The sequence below is a fragment of the Balaenoptera borealis genome, assembly GCF_965194805.1.
Source record: "Balaenoptera borealis genome assembly, chromosome: 5".
Lineage (NCBI taxonomy): Eukaryota > Metazoa > Chordata > Mammalia > Artiodactyla > Balaenopteridae > Balaenoptera > Balaenoptera borealis.
Genome location: NC_138862.1, coordinates 106,401,880 through 106,423,243, shown reverse-complemented (window position 1 = coordinate 106,423,243; position 21,364 = coordinate 106,401,880).

Sequence of the window (21,364 nt, the reverse complement as noted above, 5' to 3'; positions counted from 1 at the left end):
TTGTTTAGATGAGTGTCAGTTTTTAATGTTAATAACATCTAATCTGTTATTTTCCTCTTTATTTATTTAGTCTTATTTCTATTTATTTACGTAGTCTTCTTATCTGTAGCAGAACACATTATTTATTCTAAACCACAAATATGTTTTCGTTTCTTCAATAAATGTAATTATTAAGCTTTAAATTTAAGTTAACTTTCTAAACTAAATATGTTGTATCATAGTGAGTATTAATTTTTCTATGACAGCTGAAAGGTTACATTTATTCAGAAAATGTTGTATCAGCTTTCTTTTCATTTGCTCCTACTTCTCATTGATTCACAGTGGTAAACATCACTTCATCCATGGATCTGACTTTTCTCTGATTTCTCATGGTCATTCTCACTAATTCATCTTGCCTCCTGAAATCTTTAGCAATCCCATTATTCCACAGAAGCAAAAACCTTCCTTGGGCCTTTTTCCTCAGAAGATTGATTATTCCCACATTTTAAATGGGAGATTGCAATAAGTTAGGAGAAAATACCACAAGGGTCTCTCATTTTTTTTTTTTTTTTCACATCGTGTATCAGCCTCTGCTTGCACTCTCTGTTCAAAGATTTTTGTGCAACACATTGATGGAAGATGCCAGTTGTTTCTCTCCTTGGGGAAAAGACAGATTAATTACCTAACAAATAAAATAAAGAGAGTGACTTGCTCTTTTCAAATGTTGGACAGGATTGCTTGCATCCTAATTTAAATGTTTCAGGTGGCTGAAGCTTAAGTTTCCTAAGCTTTAATCCATACTTGCACCATGCACAGCACCTAACAGGAGAGCTTTACATAACCTCATGAGACACTTGTGTGCAAGTGGAACAGATAAAAATAGAAAACTATTGCTGTCTTTTTGTGTCATAAAAATGATTTTTTGTCTCATTTAAAACATTTTTTTCTAAAATCCAAAAAAACGTGTCAGGCTAAAATATTGTTATTTCAAATATGGTAAAATCGAAGACCCTTCAAATTTCTTTCCAGTTTTGTTGATGATGGGATGCCGTCAGAGATATGACTTCATTAAACACAATAGGTAAGATTCCTTCATAGGCCTGATTGGGGAATATGAAAATAATCCCCAGAAAAATCTGGACATTTTCTAGTTCTCAAATATTGGTTAAGATGGTAGAAAGGGCCCTTCATTGTCCTATATGTGAATGCAGATCAATTGTGAGAGGTGGGGATAAAACAAGTAGCCTAAATATCCTTTATGTTTGTTGTACTACTAGTAGAAAGAGGAAGGGGCAACATGTCACCATGATTGATATAGCAAATAAGCTGCTTGAAACTACACAGAAATGTACCTGCTTGTATTTTCTGTGCAGTTACCCTCTCTTTTGGTGTGCCCTGATACCTCCCTCAACTTATGTACCAACTCCAGCAGCATTAAGCAGAAATCCAAAGAAATCTATTCTTTGGAATTATGAGGAAGGGAAGAGTCAAAAATTTTATAACATGCTCTATACAAGGATACACATCACCATCCTTATCTATGTCATGCCATGCATGGAGGGTCAGTAGATACAGGGGATTCTGGAAGCACCAAGTTCTGTGGGGTTAATCACAGTTGCATGCATGGGCAGTAAAAGAGAAGGGCCTTATCTTGGTCACTTTCTCAATGCTAGTAGCTACAAAAAGAAGAGGATAGCAGACATCTTAGGGAGAAGAGGCAACATTAAATGAAATGTCCTAATTACTCTAGGCAACCTCTCATAATGGCCTCCCATAGCTCCTCAAATCCCTACATACTTGCACAAGGGATAGTGTAATATTACTGGAGTGTCTGACTGCAGATTAACATTATTTTTGTTGAAAAAAATAAAAATAGGTTCAAGTGATAGGGTTTGAAAACGGTTCACAGTGCGAGGGAAACTATTGTAACAATGTGGACAGAACCCTTTGGATGGGTTCATCATGTTTTTTTTTTTCTTTTCTTTTTTTTTTTTTTTGCTGCTTCAGAATCTGTAGTAGAGATTGGTGTGTTCCATGATACATCCCCGCTTCTTATAAGTTTTAGATGGAATACCCCATTAGGAAGAAGTGCACATAAGGAAGATTAGTGACTCAAACTCCTCTGCCCTCTGTCAGCAGTGGGTGCAAAGGAATTTAGACCAAGTGCTTTCATCCTTTGATTTGCAAAGTTTTCACTATATGAATGATGTTTTGTTTGTTTGCAGGTCAGGAGCCTTGGTCTCAATATCCCTGTTTGAAAAGTTTTATCACGTGTCTGCCAGAAAGAATTGCTGATGATACTGGAAAACATTGAGAGTTATCCTTAACAATTAAGGGTTTTGTAGCAACATGGATGGACCTAGAGATTGTTATACTGAGTGAAGTAAGTCAGACACAGAAAGACAGATATCATATGATATTGCTTATACGAGGAATCTAAAAAGGAAAAAAAAGGTACAAATGAACTTATTTACACAACAGAAATAGAATCATGGATATAGAAAACAAACTTATGGTTACCAGGGGATAAGTGGGGAAGGGATAAATTGGGAGATTGGGACTGACTTATACACACTACTATATATAAAATAGATAAGTATTGATAAAGACCTGCTTTATAGCACAGGGAACTCTACTCAATGGTCTGTACTGGCGTATACGGAAAAAGAATCTTATAAAAAAAAACAAGGGTTTTGGGATTGTATAATAAATATAAATGTGCAAATCTTTAACATGAAAGGAAAAATCAGTTAACTCTGTGGTCCCTGTTATGGTGTAAATATTTTGTACCTCTAATTTTAAAATTTTGAAACCCAGCTCCCATGTTGATGGTATTAGGAGGTGGGGCTTTTGGGAGGTGATTAGGTCATGAGGCCAGAGACCTCAAACATGGGATTAGTGACCTAATAAATGTAGCACACAGAAGATCTTATGCCCATTCCATGATTTCATTGCCGCGCGAGAAGACCCACATTATGAACCAGAAATTGGTCCCTCGCCAGACACTAAGTCAGCTGGCAACTTGTTCTTTTTTTAAAAAAATTAATTTGATACTTAATCAATTAATTTTTTGGCTGTGTTGGGTCCTTGGTGCGGTGCGCAGGCTTCTCATTGAGTGGCTTCTCTTGTTGCGGAGCACAGGCTCTAGGCGTGTGGGTTTCAGTAGTTGTGGCTCACGGGCTCAGTAGTTGTGGCCTGTGGACTCTAGAGCACAGGCTCAGTATTTGTGGTGCACGGGCTTCGTTGTTCCATGGCATGTGGGATCTTCCTGGACCAGGGCTCGAACCCTTGTCCCCTTTATTGGTAGGCAGATTCTTAACCACTGCACCTCCAGGGAAGCCCCTGGTTACTTGTTCTTGAACTTTTCAGCCTCAGCAATTATGAGAAAACAAAAATATTCTGTTGTTTATAAAATACCAAGTCTCTCGTATTTTGTTTTAGCAGTCAAAGAGCTGGCTGTGGAGAAATATCTGTGAGCTTGAAGACATATCAAGAGAAACCTTTAAATCTCAAAAGAAAAGAGAAAATGGGCAGGAAAGAAACCAACAGAACAGAGTAATCAATAATTGTGGAACAATGAAAAATGCTGTGACCTATACATAATGGGTATAGCAGGAGGAGAATAAAGATAATAAAGAACAGAAAATATTTTTTTTAAAAATGACTGAGAATCTCCCCAAATGAATGTCTGACACTAAATCCACAACATCCAAACTTAGAAGAACATATGAATAGTAAAGAAAACTGACCAATATCTCTCAGGAACATCAATGCAAAAATCCTCAACAAAATATTACCAAATCGAATCCAACAATATTTTGGGAGAATTTTATATCATGAATGAGAGGGAATAACCCCAGGTATGAAAGGCTGGTTCAACATTCTAAAATCAAATAATTATATCCATCATATCAACACCTTAAAGACAATCATTAGCATATCAATAGATTCAGAAGACCTTTGAAAAAATCTAACACCCATTCTTCATAAAAACTCGCAGTTAAAGAAATAGACTGGAGCTTTCTCAAGTTGATAACAAAGATTTACAGGAAACTTTTATCTTACATCATGATTAATGGTCAAAAACATGAAGCTTTTCCACTAAGTTCAGGTAAAAGCAAGGATGTCCCCTTTCATGACTCCTTTTCCATATTTTACTCCAAGTCCTTGCTAATGCAATAAGGCACGAAAATAAATAAAGCAAATACAGATTGGGTAGAAAAAAATGAAAGCAACCTAAATAAAATGTGGACCAATATACTTTATGGACACCTCACCAAAGAAAATAGACACTATGCATATAAGTATACAGAAGAATAATCCAGATTACATGCTGCCATGAGAAATCAAATTAAAAATACAATTACATACCACTATGTAACACTTAGAATGGCTAAAATGTGAACAATGACAAGAACAAATTCTGTAAGAGATGCGGAACAATAGGAAATGTCATTTGTTATTGGTGGAAATGAAAAATAATACAGCTACTTTGGTAGTCTGATTGACACTTGCTATAATATTGAACATTCCCTTACTGTACGATCCGGCAAGTGTTCTCATGGATATTTACTGAAAGTAGTTTAAAACATACTTCCAGAGGAAAACCTGCATATGGATATTTATAGCACCTAATTCAATATTGCCAAAATGTGAATGAAACTAAGGTGTCCTCCAATAGGTGAATGAAATGATATAGTATTAATATATTCTGGGAATGGGATAATATTGAACACTAAAAAAGTAAGCTATCAAGCCATATAAAGAGATGGGAATTCTTTTTCTTTCTTTTGAAATATAGGTGATTTTCTTTATTGTGTAATTTAAATTTTATTGGAGTATAGGTGATTTACAATGTTGTGTTCATTTCGGCTGCACAGCAAGTGATTCAGTTATACATATGCATATATTCATTCTTTTTCAGATTCTTTTCTGATAAAGGTATTCCCAGAATACTGAGTAGAGCTCCCTGTGCTATACAGTAGGTCCTTGTTGCTTATCTGTTATATATAGTAGTATTCGTATGTTTACCCCACGTTCCTGATTTATCCCTACCCCCCACCTTTCCCCTTTGGTAACCATAAGTTTGTTTTCCAAGTCTGTGAGTCTGCCTCTGTTTTGTAAGTTAGTTCATTTGTATCAATTTTTAGCTTCCACCTAGAAGTGATATCATACAATATTTGTCTTACTCTGTCTGACTTACTTCACTTAGTACAATCATCTCTAGGTCCATCCATGTTACTGCAATTGGCATTATTTTCTTCTATTTTATGGCTGAGTCATATTCCATTATATATATGTATCACATATTCTTTGCCTATATTCATATGTTGATGGACATTTTGGTTGCTTCCATGTCTTCGCTATTGTAAAGAGTGTTGCAGTGAACATTGGGGAAGATGTGTCTTTTCGATTTATACTTTCCTCCAGATATGCGCACAGGAGTGAACTTGCTGGATCATCTGGTAGCTCTATTTTATTTTATTTCATTTCATTTCAATTTCAATTTTTTTGGAGTATAGTTGATTTACAATGTTGTGTTACTTTCTGCTGCACAACACAGTGAAGCAGTTATACATACATCCAATCCTTTTTGGATTCCTTTCCCATACAGGTCATTACAGAGTATTGAGTAGAGTTCCCTGTGCTATACAGTAAGCCCTTATTTGTTATCTCTTTTATATATAGTGGTGTGTATATGCCAATCCCAATTTCCAATTTATCCCTCCCACCTCCCCTTACTCTGGTAACCTCCATTCAGTGCTCCATAGTAGCTGTTACCAATTGGCATTGCCACCGATAGCATAGAATTGGTGGCACAGTGGTTAAGAATCTGCCTGCCAGTTCAGGGGACACAGGTTCGAGCCCTGGCCCGGGAAGATCTCACATGCCACAGAACAAGTAAGCCCGTGCACCACAACTACTCAGTCTGCGCTCTAGAGCCCACGAGCCACAACTACTGAAGCCTGTGTGCCTAGAGCTTGTGCTCCACAACAAGAGAAGCCACCACAAAGAGAAGGCTTCGTACCACAATGATGAGTAGCCCCCACTTGCTGCAACTATAGAAAAGACGCGCGCAGCAACGAAGACCCAACGCAGATTAAAAAAAATAATAATAAGTAGTAAGTTTATCTTTTTTCCACACCCTCTGAAGCATTTCTTGTTTGTAGACATTGTGATGATGGCTATTCTGAGTGGTTCCAGGTGATACCTCTTTGTACATCTGATTTGCATTTGTCTAACATAAAGCAATGGTGAGTATCTTCATATGTGCTTTTTTTTTTTGAACAGTGTCAGTAAAATTTACCCCTTGAAAAAGGGTTATTGAAAGGTTGCCTTCTTTTGAAGTCTATTTCGATTACCTACCCCAAGACATTTTTTGAGGGCTGTTGTCATTTACAGCTCCCCAGGCATTGTGAATATGAAGTGCGTATAAGGTCCAGTTTTAGAATTGTTGTTATGGGAAACAGAAGGCGGCAGGATTTCTACTGTCCCTCTCTGGTTACTGACACAACCTTAGATGTAGGGCAAGTCCTGTTCTTGGGTTTTAAATTAGAGTGGAATGTGCCTGACCAAACATGTAAGGGCTTCTGTCCCATTCCTTCTTCCCCCTTACCCTTCATCCCCCAAACAAGTATAAACTCCTGCAAAATCACCTGTTGAGGGTGCTGTCTTGTAGCGTGGGATGACCCTTACGAAGGAGTCGGGAGGTCGGAACCCAAACACCAGGATATGTTGAGAGCAGGTGATTTTCCAAATGTCATCCAGCCCAGAGAGTCCACCATCCTTTGGGTGTCAGAGGGTTGGTTTAGTAGTATGAGGGCACACTTAGATCTGGATATAGTGATCCCATGCAGAGGGGACCAGGTACTACATGTTCAAGGGGAGCGAATTAGCTGGCATATCCTCCCGAGGTCCTCAGGCCCACAACAGTCCAACCTTGGGACCAAATTGTGTCTGTGTCCAGGGATGTGACACTAGTACATTCACTGTGACTAAACAAATTTAGTGATCATTTTTCTTTTCTTTAATTTAATTTTAAATTTATAATGGAGTATATAGTTGATTTATCATGTTGTGTTCATTTTTGACATACACCAACATGATTCATTTATACAGAGATAACTATATATTCTTTTTAGAATTATTTTCCCATTGAGGTTACTAAAGGGTGTTGAGAAGAGTTCCAAGTGCTCTACAGCAGGTCCATGTTGATTACAAGTTTTCTCTCTGTAAATATGTATATACTAACTCCAACCTCGTGATTTATGCCTGCAACACACCTTTCCAGTTTGGTAACTATAAGTTTGTGTTCTACGTCTGGGACTCTGTTTCTGTGTTGTAAGATAGTACCTTTCTATCAATTTTTAGATTCCACCAATAAGTAATATCATATGATATTTTTCATTGTCTGATTTATGACACTTAGTATGAATGTATGTAGGTCCTTCTGAGTGGCCCTAAATGGCCTTATTTCATTCATTTCATGGCTGAGTAATATTCCGTTGTACATATCTACCATAATTTCTTTATCCGTTCTTCCTTCCAAGGACTTTTAGGTAGCTTCCGAGTAGAGGCTCTTGTAAACAGGGCTGCATAAATTTTAGAGTGCCTGGGTCCTGTCAACTTACGTTTTTTCCAAGATACAGGCCCAGGAGTGGAAGCGCCATATGCTCTGAAGCTCTGGTTTTTAGATTTTTAAGGAATCACCACCCACTTCTCCAGAGTGGCTGTTAGCAATTTACATTCCCACCATCAGCTTGTCAGGGTACCCTTTTCTCCACGCCCTGTCCTGCATTTCAGGTTTTACAGTCTGTGAGGTTGGCCATTCTGACTGGTGCGAAGTGATATCTCTTTGTAGTATTAATTTGCATTGCCCGCCTGTTTTGTTGGCCAAAAATGGAGTAAGGGTTTTTCCTGAATATATTAAGGAATAACGCATACGGCCTTTTTGGCAAACTGCCTCATTGGCGATGTTCAGCAGCTTTGCATGTGCTTTAATGACGTGTGCAAACTACTTATTGAAATCCCTTTCCTGCAATTCTGCCTTGCTTACAAGGCCTTTACGAATACTTGGCTCAAGAAATGACTCCATTAGAGGTGTCAATTACAACCCTGCATGTTTGTGAATTGCAGTGCCCCTGAGCACCGGTTTTCAACTTGTTTAGGGAAGCAGACACAAAGGGGCAGGATTTCTACAGACCCATTCCAGTTACTGGGGCACCTGAAGGATAGGGAAATTCTTCTTCCAGGTAGGAAACTAGAGTGACATATGCCTGTCCAAACATCTAAGGCTTGTGTCTCATTCCATCCCCCCATTCCCCTTCTTCACTGGAAAATTCCAAGCCGTGCAAAACCGGCTGTTGAGTGTGCTGCCTTCCCAAAGTGGAGAGACTCTAAGGAAAGGAGCTGGGGAACCCGAATACCAGGAGATGTGGAGATGAGGTGACTTTTCCAAACTCTTCCCGATCAGACGGTGTACCATCCTCTGGATGTGCCATGCATGTTTTAGCTGTAGGAAGGGTCCCCTGCACCTGGAGATATGGGACCCATGGAATGGGGGCCAGGCAGCATTACTCTAAAAGTGCTGCATTTGCTGCCCCATCCTCACGAAGCCTCTCAGACCAATGAGTGTAGAGCCTTAGGGCCCATCCAGCTCTGTGTCTAGATGTGGTCAGTCCAGGTTGCATCACAGCCCTTGAACAAATTTTGTAAGAATTTCTCTCTCTCTCACTGTCTTTATTTTGTTCTTGTTATTTAATTTTATAATGGGGTATAGCTGATTTTCAATACTGTGTTTCTTCCTGCTCTACATCTATCCACTTGATTCACTTAAAGAGAGACATCAATGAATTCTTTTACAGATTCTTACCAGTGTTATATATCCTTTTCCGGTGACAACAGTGTGCTGAGTCCAGCTCTTTGAGCTATAGAGTAGGTCCTGTCGAATACCTATTTTGTTTATGGAACCGTATCTGTGCTAATTTCAACCTCCTGGTTTATGCATCACCCCACCCCACCTTTCTCCTTTAGCAGCCATAAGTGTGTTTTCTAAATGTGTGACTCCGTTTCTGTTTTGTGATTGCGTTCATGTGTAGACATTTTTAGATACTATCTACAAGTGATACCTTATAATAAGTCTCTTTTTATGTCTGACTTATGTCACTTAGAATGATCGTACCTCAGTCTCCACGAGTTGCTGCCACTGGCTTCATTTCATTGATTTAATTTCTGAGTAATATTCCATTGTACATAAGTACCACATCTTCTTTATCCATTTCTTCCTTCCAAGGACATGTAAGTTGTACCCAAATCGAGGCATTTCTAAAGAGAGCAGCCCTAAACTTTGGGGTGCCTGTGTCCTGTGGATTTTTTGGATTTCCCAAGACATACGCCCAAGAGGGGGAGTGCTGTATGCTCTGTAGCTCTGCTTTTTTAGATGTTTTAGGATACAGCATACACTTCTCAAGAGTGGCCGGTGGCAATTTACATCCCGCCGATGAGTGTAACAAGGCTCCCTTTTCTGCATGGCCTGTCCTGCATTTCTGGTTTTTACACTTTTTTCATCATGGCCCTTTTGACCAAGGCGAAGCGAGACATTTTTGTATTGTTGATTTGCATTGCCCGCTTGTTTAGTTGGGCAAAAAGGGCGTCTGCGTTTTTTCCAGAATATATTCAGGAAAAAACGCAGACGCCCTTTTTGGCCAAGTGCATCATTGTCGACGTTATGCGGATTTTCATGTGCTTTAAAGGCGAGTCTAACCTACCTGATAAAAACTGTTTCCAGCAATTCTGTCTTGCTTTGAAATCCTCTTCGTTGCATTACCTCAATAAATTTTTAGACGAGAGTTACCATTTATAACTCTGCAGATTTGTGAATTGCCGTGCTCCTGAGCTCCATTTTCCACATCGCTTTCTCGGGAGCTGGCCGCAAACCCACAGGATTGCTTCAGGCCCTATTCTTGTTCCGGGGGGCAGGCTGAGCCTGTGGTTAATTCTTCTTCCTGATGGGAAATTAGAGTGAAATGTGCATGTCTCAATATCTAGAGCTAGTCTCTCATTGGTTCCCCCTCTTCCCGTTCATTCTCCGGAAATATTGCAAACAGTTCGAAACAGGAGGTTAAAGGTGCTGATTCTCCAAGGGGGAGATTGTGAGCAAAGCGGCTGGAAAGGTGAACCCGAGCATCAGAAGATGTGAAAGGAGGGGCATTTTAGAAACCATTCCAGATCACATGGTGTACCCTCATCTGGGTTTCCCATGCATGTTTTCGCTGTAGGACGATCCCCTTGAACCTGGAGATTTGGGACCCATGGAATGGGTACCATGCAGTATTACTTTAAAGGGTCTGCGTTTGCTCACCCAACCTCACCAATCCTCTCAGCCCCAAGAGTGTTCAGCCTTATGTCTTATCCAGGAGTGGGTCTAGATATGGTCAATCCAGGTTGCTTCACAGCCCCTGAAGGAACTCTGTACGAATCTCTCTGTCTTTCACTCTATTTGTTCGGTTTTTATTGTAATTTATTTTTGTAACGGGGTTTAGCTGATTTTCACTGCTGTGTTCATGCCGCTTTACACCCACTTGATTCACTTACAGAGAGATATCAATAGATAGGTTTTAAGATTCTTACTAGTAAGATATATTTTTGTGCCTTGAATAGGGGGTGTGGAGTCCGGTTCACTGAGCAAGGAGTAGGGCTTGTCTGTTACATATGTGGTTTATGGAATGGTATCTGTGCTAACTTCAAACCCTTGTTTTATGCCTCACCCCAACTCAACTTTCCCGTTAACCAGCCATAGTGTGTTTTCTAAATGTGTGAATATATTCAGGAAAAAAGGCATACGCCCCATTTGGCCAAGTGCATCATTGTCGACGTTTTGCCGCATTTCATGTGCTTTAAATACGATTCGAATCTACCTCCTGAAACCTGTTTCCTGCAATTCGGCCTTGCTTTCAAGTCCTCTTCGTTGCCTTCCCTCAATATATTTGTGGACGAGAGTAATCATTTTTAACTCTGCAGGTTTGTGAATTGCAGTGCCCCTTAGCTCCATTTTTCAACTCGCATTTTTGGGAGCTGGACCCAAAAGAGCAGGATTGCTTCAGGCCCTATTCTGGTTCCGGGGGGCAGGCTGAGCCTGTGGTTATTTCTTCTTACTGATGGGAAAATAGAGTGACCTGTGCCTGTCCCAACCCCTAGAGCTGGTCTCTCATTGGTTCCCCCTCTTCCCGTTCATCCTCAGGACAAATTGCAACCTGTACGGAACCGGAGGTTAAAGGTGCTGATTCTCCAAGTAGGGAGATTGCTAGTAAAGCGGCTGGAATGGCGAACCCGAGCACAAGGAGATGAGAAATGAGATGCGTTTTAGAAACGTTTCCCGATCACACGGTGTACCATCTTCTGGGTTTCTCGTGCACGGTTTCGATGTAGGAAGATGCCCTTGAAACTGGAGATTTGGGACCCATGGGATGGGTACCAGGCAATATTACTTTAAAGGGTCTGTGTTTGCTCACCCAACGTCACCAAACCTCTCAGCCCTAAGAGTGTCCACCCTTATGTCTCATCCAGCTGTGTGTCTAGGTATGGTCAATCCAGGTTGCGTCACAGCCCCTGAAAGAATTTTGTAAGAATTTCCCTCTCTTTCACTGTCTTTGTTTCATGGGTTAAAAGTAATTGATTTTTATAATGGGGTTTAGCTGCTTTTCACTGCTGTGTTTATGCCGCTTTACACCCACTTGACTCACTTCCAGAGAGATATCAATACATAGGTTTTAAGATTCTTACTAGTCAGATATATTCTTGTGCGGTGAATAGGGGGTGTTGAGTCCAGTTCACTGAGCAAGGAGTAGGTCTTGTCTATTACATATTGGGTTTATGGAACGGTATCTGAGCTAATTTGAAACCCTTGTTTTATGCATCACCCCACCTCACCTTTCCCGTTAAGCAGCCATAGTGTGTTTTCTAAACGAGTGACTCTGTTCTGTTTTGTAATTCAGTTCAAGTGTAGCGGATTTTACATTCCCTCTATAAGTGATATCTTATGATAAGTGTCTTTTTCTGTGTGACTTATTTCACATAGAATCGTCGTACCTAAATCCACTCATCATGCTGCTACTAGCCTCATGACATTGATTTCATGGCTGAGGGATATTCCATTGTACATAAGGACCACAACTTCTTTATCCGTTTTTCTCTTTCCTGGGATATTTAAGGTGTAATGAAGTGGAGGTTCTTGTCAACAGAGCAGCCCTAAACCTTGGGGTGCCTGTGTCTTGCTGATTTTTAGTTTTCCCAATTTATACGCCCATGAGCGGAAGTGCCCTATGCTCTCTAAGCTGTGTTTTTTAGATGTTTCAGGACACACCGTACACTTCTCCAGAGTGGCTGTTGGCAATTTACAACCCGCCCATCAGTGTAGCAAGGCTCCCATTTCTCCATGGCCTGTCCTGCATTTCTGGTTTTTACACTTTTTTCAGCATGGCCCTTTTGACGGACGGGAAGCGAGCCTTCTTTGCAGCGCTCATTCGCCTTTCCAGCTTGCTTGGTTGGTCAAAAAGGGCGTATGCGTTTTTTCCTGAGTATGTTCAGGAAAAAACGCATATGCCCTTTTTGGCCAAGGGCATCATTGTCGACATTTTGCCGCTTTTCATGTGCTTTAAAGGCGATTCGAATCTACCTCCTGAAATCTGTTTCCTGCAATTCTGCCTTGCTTTCAAATACTCTTCGTTGCCTTCTCTCAATATATTTGTGGACGAGAGTTACCATTTATAACTCTGCAGGTTTGTGAATTGCAGTGCCCCTGAGCTCCAGTTTTCAACTCGCTTTAGTGGGAGCTGGCCACAAAAGCACAGGATTGCTTCAGGCCCTATTCTGGTTCCGGGGGGCAGGCTGAGCCTGTGGTTATTTCTTCTTCCTGATGGGAAAATAGAGTGACCTGTGCCTGTCCCAACACCTAGAGCTAGCCTCTCATTGGTTCCCCCTCTTCCCGTTCATCCTCAGGACAAATTGCAACCTTTTTGGAACCGGAGGTTACAGGTGCTGATCCTTCAAGTAGGGAGATTGCTGGTAAAGCGGCTGGAATGGCGAACCCGAGCACAAGGACATGAGAAATGAGGTGCGTTTTAGAAACCTTTCCCGATCGCATGGTGTACCATCTTCTGGGTTTCTCATGCAAGTTTTCGATGTAGGAAGGTGCCCTTGAACCTGGAGATTTGGGACCCATGGGATGGGTACCACGCAGTATTACTTGAAAGGGTCTGCGTTTGCTCACCCAACCTCACCAAAACTCTCAGCCCCAAGAGTGTCCACCCTTATGTCTCACCCAGCTGTGGGTCTAGGTATGGTCAATCCAGGTTGCATCACAGCCCCTGAACGAATTTTGTAAGCATTTCTCTCTCTTTCACTGTCTTTGTTTCACGGGTTTTTAAAAGTAATTGATGTTTATAGTGGGGTTTAGCTGCTTTTCACTGCTGTGTTTATGCCGCTTTACACCCACTTGACTCACTTACAGAGAGATATCAATACATGGGTTTTAAGTTTCTTACTAGTCAGATATATTCTTGTGCGGTGAATGGGGGTTTTGAGGCCAGTTCACTGAGCAAGGAATAGGTCTTGTCTATTACATATTGGGTTTATGGAACGGTATCTGAGCTAATTTGAAACCCTTGTTTTATGCATCACCCCACCTCACCTTTCCCGTTAAGCAGCCATAGTGTGTTTTCTAAACGTGTGACTCTGTTCTGTTTTGTAATTCAGTTCAAGTGTAGTGGTTTTACATTCCCTCTATAAGTGATATCTTATGATAAGTGTCTTTTTCTGTGTGACTTATTTCACTTAGAATCGTCGTACCTAAATCCACTCATCATGCTACTACTAGCCTCATGACATTGATTTCATGGCTGAGGGATATTCCATTGTACATAAGGACCACAACTTCTTTATCCGTTTTTCTCTTTCCTGGGATATTTAAGGTGTAATGAAGTGGAGGTTGTTGTCAACAGAGCAGCCCTAAACTTTGGGGTGCCTGTGTCTTGCTGATTTTTAGTTTTCCCAATTTATACGCCCATGAGCGGAAGTGCCCTATGCTCTCTAAGCTGTGTTTTTTAGATGTTTCAGGACACACCGTACACTTCTCCAGAGTGGCTGCTGGCCATTTACAACGCGCCCATCAGCGTAGCAAGGCTCCCATTTCTCCATGGCCTGTCTTGCATTTCTGGTTTTTACACTTTTTTCAGCATGGCCCTTTTGACCGACGGGAAGCGAGCCTTCTTTGTAGTGCTGATTTGCCTTTCCAGCTTGCTTGGTTGGCCAAAAAGGGCGTATGCGTTTTTTCCTGAATATATTCAGGAAAAAACGCATACGCCCTTTTTGGCCAAGGGCATCATTGTCGACGTTTTGCCGCTTTTCATATGCTTTCAAGGCGATTCGTATCTACCTCCTGAAATCTGTTTCATGCAATTCTGCCTTGCTTTCAAATCCTCTTCCTTGCCTTCCCTCAATATATTTGTGGACGAGAGTTACCATTTATAACTCTGCAGGTTTGTGAATTGCAGTGCCCCTGAGCTCCAGTTTTCAACTCGCTTTTGTGGGAGCTGGCCGCAAAAGCGCAGGATTGCTTCAGGCACTATTCTGGTTCCGGGGGGCAGGCTGAGCCTGTGGTTATTTCTTCTTCCTGATGGGAAAATAGAGTGACCTGTGCCTGTCCCAACACCTAGAGCTAGTCTCTCATTGGTTCCCCCTCTTCCCGTTCATCCTCAGGACAAATTGCAACCTTTTCGGAACCGGAGGTTAAAGGTGCTGATCCTTCAAGTAGGGAGATTGCTGGTAAAGCGGCTGGAATGGCGAACCCGAGCACAAGGATATGAGAAATGAGGTGCGTTTTAGAAACCTTTCCCGATCGCATGGTGTACCATCTTCTGGGTTTCTCATGCAAGTTTTCGATGTAGGAAGGTGCCCTTGAACCTGGAGATTTGGGACCCATGGGATGGGTACCACGCAGTATTACTTGAAAGGGTCTGCGTTTGCTCACCCAACCTCACCAAACCTCTCAGCCCCAGGAGTGTCCTCCCTTATGTCTCACCCAGCTGTGGGTCTAGGTATGGTCAATCCAGGTTGCATCACAGCCCCTGAACGAATTTTGTAAGCATTTCTCTCTCTTTCACTGTCTTTGTTTCACGGGTTTTTAAAAGTAATTGATGTTTATAGTTGGGTTTAGCTGCTTTTCACTGCTGTGTTTATGCCGCTTTACACCCACTTGACTCACTTACAGAGAGATATCAATACGTGGGTTTTAAGTTTCTTACTAGTCAGATATATTCTTGTGCGGTGAATGGGGGTGTTGAGGCCAGTTCACTGAGCAAGGAATAGGTCTTGTCTATTACATATTGGGTTTATGGAACGGTATCTGAGCTAATTTGAAACCCTTGTTTTATGCATCACCCCACCTCACCTTTCCCGTTAAGCAGCCATAGTGTGTTTTCTAAACGTGTGACTCTGTTCTGTTTTGTAATTCAGTTCAAGTGTAGTGGTTTTACATTCCCTCTATAAGTGATATCTTATGATAAGTGTCTTTTTCTGTGTGACTTATTTCACTTAGAATCGTCGTACCTAAATCCACTCATCATGCTACTACTAGCCTCATGACATTGATTTCATGGCTGAGGGATATTCCATTGTACATAAGGACCACAACTTCTTTATCCGTTTTTCTCTTTCCTGGGATATTTAAGGTGTAATGAAGTGGAGGTTCTTGTCAACAGAGCAGCCCTAAACTTTGGGGTGCCTGTGTCTTGCTGATTTTTAGTTTTCCCAATTTATACGCCCATGAGCGGAAGTGCCCTATGCTCTCTAAGCTGTGTTTTTTAGATGTTTCAGGACACACCGTACACTTCTCCAGAGTGGCTGCTGGCCATTTACAACGCGCCCATCAGCGTAGCAAGGCTCCCATTTCTCCATGGCCTGTCTTGCATTTCTGGTTTTTACACTTTTTTCAGCATGGCCCTTTTGACCGACGGGAAGCGAGCCTTCTTTGTAGTGCTGATTTGCCTTTCCAGCTTGCTTGGTTGGCCAAAAAGGGCGTATGCGTTTTTTCCTGAATATATTCAGGAAAAAACGCATACGCCCTTTTTGGCCAAGGGCATCATTGTCGACGTTTTGCCGCTTTTCATATGCTTTCAAGGCGATTCGTATCTACCTCCTGAAATCTGTTTCATGCAATTCTGCCTTGCTTTCAAATCCTCTTCCTTGCCTTCCCTCAATATATTTGTGGACGAGAGTTACCATTTATAACTCTGCAGGTTTGTGAATTGCAGTGCCCCTGAGCTCCAGTTTTCAACTCGCTTTTGTGGGAGCTGGCCGCAAAAGCGCAGGATTGCTTCAGGCACTATTCTGGTTCCGGGGGGCAGGCTGAGCCTGTGGTTATTTCTTCTTCCTGATGGGAAAATAGAGTGACCTGTGCCTGTCCCAACACCTAGAGCTAGTCTCTCATTGGTTCCCCCTCTTCCCGTTCATCCTCAGGACAAATTGCAACCTTTTCGGAACCGGAGGTTAAAGGTGCTGATCCTTCAAGTAGGGAGATTGCTGGTAAAGCGGCTGGAATGGCGAACCCGAGCACAAGGATATGAGAAATGAGGTGCGTTTTAGAAACCTTTCCCGATCGCATGGTGTACCATCTTCTGGGTTTCTCATGCAAGTTTTCGATGTAGGAAGGTGCCCTTGAACCTGGAGATTTGGGACCCATGGGATGGGTACCACGCAGTATTACTTGAAAGGGTCTGCGTTTGCTCACCCAACCTCACCAAACCTCTCAGCCCCAGGAGTGTCCTCCCTTATGTCTCACCCAGCTGTGGGTCTAGGTATGGTCAATCCAGGTTGCATCACAGCCCCTGAACGAATTTTGTAAGCATTTCTCTCTCTTTCACTGTCTTTGTTTCACGGGTTTTTAAAAGTAATTGATGTTTATAGTTGGGTTTAGCTGCTTTTCACTGCTGTGTTTATGCCGCTTTACACCCACTTGACTCACTTACAGAGAGATATCAATACGTGGGTTTTAAGTTTCTTACTAGTCAGATATATTCTTGTGCGGTGAATGGGGGTGTTGAGGCCAGTTCACTGAGCAAGGAATAGGTCTTGTCTATTACATATTGGGTTTATGGAACGGTATCTGAGCTAATTTGAAACCCTTGTTTTATGCATCACCCCACCTCACCTTTCCCGTTAAGCAGCCACAGTGTGTTTTCTAAACGTGTGACTCTGTTCTGTTTTGTAATTCAGTTCAAGTGTAGTGGTTTTTACATTCCCTCTATAAGTGATATCTTATGATAAGTGTCTTTTTCTGTGTGACTTATTTCACTTAGAATCGTCGTACCGAAATCCACTCATCATGCTGCTACTAGCCTCATGACATTGATTTCATGGCTGAGTGATATTCCATTGTACATAAGGACCACAAGTTCTTTATCAATTTTTCTCTTTCCTGGGATATATAAGGTGTAATGAAGTGGAGGTTCTTGTCAACAGAGCAGCCCTAAACTTTGGGGTGCCTGTGTCTTGCTGATTTTTAGTTTTCCCAATTTATATTCCCATGAGCGGAAGTGCCCTATGCTCTCTAAGCTGTGTTTTTTAGATGTTTCAGGACACACCGTACACTTCTCCAGAGTGGCGGTTGGCAATTTACAAGCCGCCCATCAGCGTAGCAAGGCTCCCATTTCTCCATGGCCTGTCTTGCATTTCTGGTTTTTACACTTTTTTCAGCATGGCCCTTTTGACCGACGGGAAGCGAGCCTTCTTTGTAGCGTTGATTTGCCTTTCCAGCCTGCTTGATTGGCCAAAAAGGGCGTAGGCGTTTTTGCCTGAATATATTCAGGAAAAAACGCATACGCCCTTTTTGGCCAAGGGCATCATTGTCGACATTTTGCCGCTTTTCATGTGCTTTCAAGGCGATTCGAATCTACCTCCTGAAATCTGTTTCCTGCAATTCTGCCTTGCTTTCAAATCCTCTTCGTTGCCTTCCCTCAATATATTTGTGGACGAGAGTTACCATTTATAACTCTGCAGGTTTGTGAATTGCAGTGCCCCTGAGCTCCAGTTTTCAACTCGCTTTAGTGGGAGCTGGCCGCAAAAGCGCAGGATTGCTTCAGGCCCTATTCTGGTTCCGGGGGGCAGGCTGAGCCTGTGGTTATTTCTTCTTCCTGATGGGAAAATAGAGTGACCTGTGCCTGTCCCAACACCTAGAGCTAGTCTCTCATTGGTTCCCCCTCTTCACGTTCATCCTCAGGACAAATTGCAACCCGTACGGAACCGGAGGTTAAAGGTGCTAATGTTTCAAGTAGGGAGATTGCTGGTAAAGCAGCTAGAATGGCGAACCCGAGCACAAGGAGATGAGAAATGAGGTGCGTTTTAGAAACCTTTCCCGATAACACGGTGTACCATCTTCTGGGTTTCTCATGCAAGTTTTCGATGTAGGAAGGTGCCCTTGAACCTGGAGATTTGGGACCCATGGGATGGGTACCAGGCAGTATTACTTTAAAGGGTCTGCGTTTGCTCACCCAACCTCACCAAACCTCTCAGCCCCAAGAGTGTCCACCCTTATGTCTCATCCAGCTGTGGGTCTAGGTATGGTCAATCCAGGTTGCATCACAGCCCCTGAACGAATTTTGTAAGCATTTCTCTCTCTTTCACTGTCTTTGTTTCACGGGTTTTTAAAAGTAATTGATTTTTATAATGGGGTTTAGCTGCTTTTCACTGCTGTGTTTATGCCGCTTTACACCCACGTGACTCACTTCCACAGAGATATCAATACATAGGTTTTAAGATTCTTACTAGTCAGATATATTCTTGTCCGGTGAATAGGGGGTGTTGAGTCCAGTTCACTGAGCAAGGAGTAGGTCTTGTCTACCACATATTGGGTTTATGGAAAGGTATCTGAGCTAATTTGAAACCCTTGTTTTATGCATCACCCCACCTCACCTTTCCCGTTAAGCAGCCATAGTGTGTTTTCTAAACGTGTGACTCTGTTCAGTTTTGTAATTCAGTTCAAGTGTAGCGGTTTTTACATTCCCTCTATAAGTGATATCTTATGATAAGTGTCTTTTTCTGTGTGACTTATTTCACTTAGAATCGTCGTACCTAAATCCACTCATCATGCTGCTACTAGCCTCATGACATTGATTTCATGGCTGAGTGATATTCCATTGTACATAAGGACGACAACTTCTTTATCCGTTTTTCTCTTTCCTGGGATATTTTAGGTGTAATGAAGTGGAGGTTCTTGTCAACAGAGCAGCCCTAAACTTTGGGGTGCCTGTGTCTTGCTGATTTTTAGTTTTCCGAATTTATACGCCCATGAGAGGAAGTGCCCTATGCTCTCTAAGCTGTGTTTTTTAGATGTTTCAGGACACACCGTACACTTCTCCAGAGTGGCTGTTGGCAATTAAAAACCCGCCCATCAGCATAGCAAGGCTCCCATTTCTCCTTGGCCTGTCCTGCATTTCTGGTTTTTACACTTTTTTCAGCATGGCCCTTTTGACGGACGTGAAGCGAGCCTTCTTTGTAGCGCTGATTCGCCTTTCCAGCTTGCTTGGTTGGTCAAAAAGGGCGTATGCGTTTTTTCCTGAGTATATTCAGGAAAAAACGCATACGCCCTTTTTGGCCAAGGGCATCATTGTCGACATTTTGCCGCTTTTCATGTGCTTTCAAGGCGATTCGAATCTACCTCCTGAAATCTGATTCCTGCAATTCTGCCTTGCTTTCAAATCCTGTTCGTTGCCTACTCTAAATATATTTGTGGACGAGAGTTACCATTTATAACTCTGCAGGTTTGTGAATTGCAGTGCCCCTGAGCTCCAGTTTTCAACTCGCTTTAGTGGGAGCTGGCCGCAAAAGCGCAGGATTGCTTCAGGCCCTATTCTGGTTCCGGGGGGCAGGCTGAGCCTGTGGTTATTTCTTCTTCCTGATGGGAAAATAGAGTGACCAGTGCCTGTCCCAACACCTAGAGCTAGTCTCTCATTGGTTCCCCCTCTTCCCGTTCATCCTCAGGACAAATTGCAACCTTTTCAGAAGCGGAGGTTAAAGGTGCTGATCCTTCAAGTAGGGAGATTGCTGGTAAAGCGGCTGGAATGGCGAGCCCGAGCACAAGGAGATGAGAAATGAGGTGCGTTTTAGAAACCTTTCCTGATCACATGGTGTACCATCTTCTGGGTTTCTCATGCAAGTTTTCGATGTAGGAAGGTGCCCTTGAACCTGGAGATTTGGGACCCAAGGGATGGATACCACGCAGTATTACTTGAAAGGGTCTGCGTTTGCTCACCCAACCTCACCAAACCTCTCAGCCCCAAGAGTGTCCACCCTTATGTCTCATCCAGCTGTGGGTCTAGGTATGGTCAATCCAGGTTGCATCACAGCCCCTGAACGAATTTTGTAAGCATTTCTCTCTCTTTCACTGTCTTTGTTTCACGGGTTTTTAAAAGTAATTGATTTTTATAATGGGGTTTAGCTGCTTTTCACTGCTGTGTTTATGCCGCTTTACACCCACTTGACTCACTTCCAGAGAGATATCAATACATAGGTTTTAAGATTCTTACTAGTCAGATATATTCTTGTGCGGTGAATAGGGGGTGTTGAGTCCAGTTCACTGAGCAAGGAGTAGGTCTTGTCTATTACATATTGGGTTTATGGAACGGTATCTGAGCTAATTTGAAACCCTTGTTTTATGCATCACCCCACCTCACCTTTCCCGTTAAGCAGCCATAGTGTGTTTTCTAAACGTGTGACTCTGTTCTGTTTTGTAATTCAGTTCAAGTGTAGCGGGTTTTACATTCCCTCTATAAGTGATATGTTATGATAAGTGTCTTTTTCTGTGTGACTTATTTCACTTAGAATCGTCGTACCTAAATCCACTCATGATGCTGCTCCTAGCCTCATGATATTGATTTCATGGCTGAGGGATATTCCATTGTACATAAGGACCACAACTTCTTTATCCGTTTTTCTCTTTCCTGGGATATTTAAGGTTTAATGAAGTGGAGTTTGTTGTCAACAGAGCAGCCCTAAACTTTGGGGTGCCTGTGTCTTGCTGATTTTTAGTTTTCCCAATTTATACGCCCATGAGCTTAAGTGCCCTATGCTCTCTAAGCTGTGTTTTTTAGATGTTTCAGGACACACCGTACACTTCTCCAGAGTGGCTGTTGGCAAATTACAACCCGCCCATCAGCGTAGGAAGACTCCCATTTCTCCATGGCCTGTCCTGCATTTCTGGTTTTTACACTCTTCTCAGCATGGCCCTTTTGATGGACGGGAAGCGAGCCTTCTTTGTAGCGCTGATTTGCCTTTCCAGCTTGCTTGGTTGGCCAAAAAGGGCGTATGCGTTTTTTCCTGAATATATTCAGGAAAA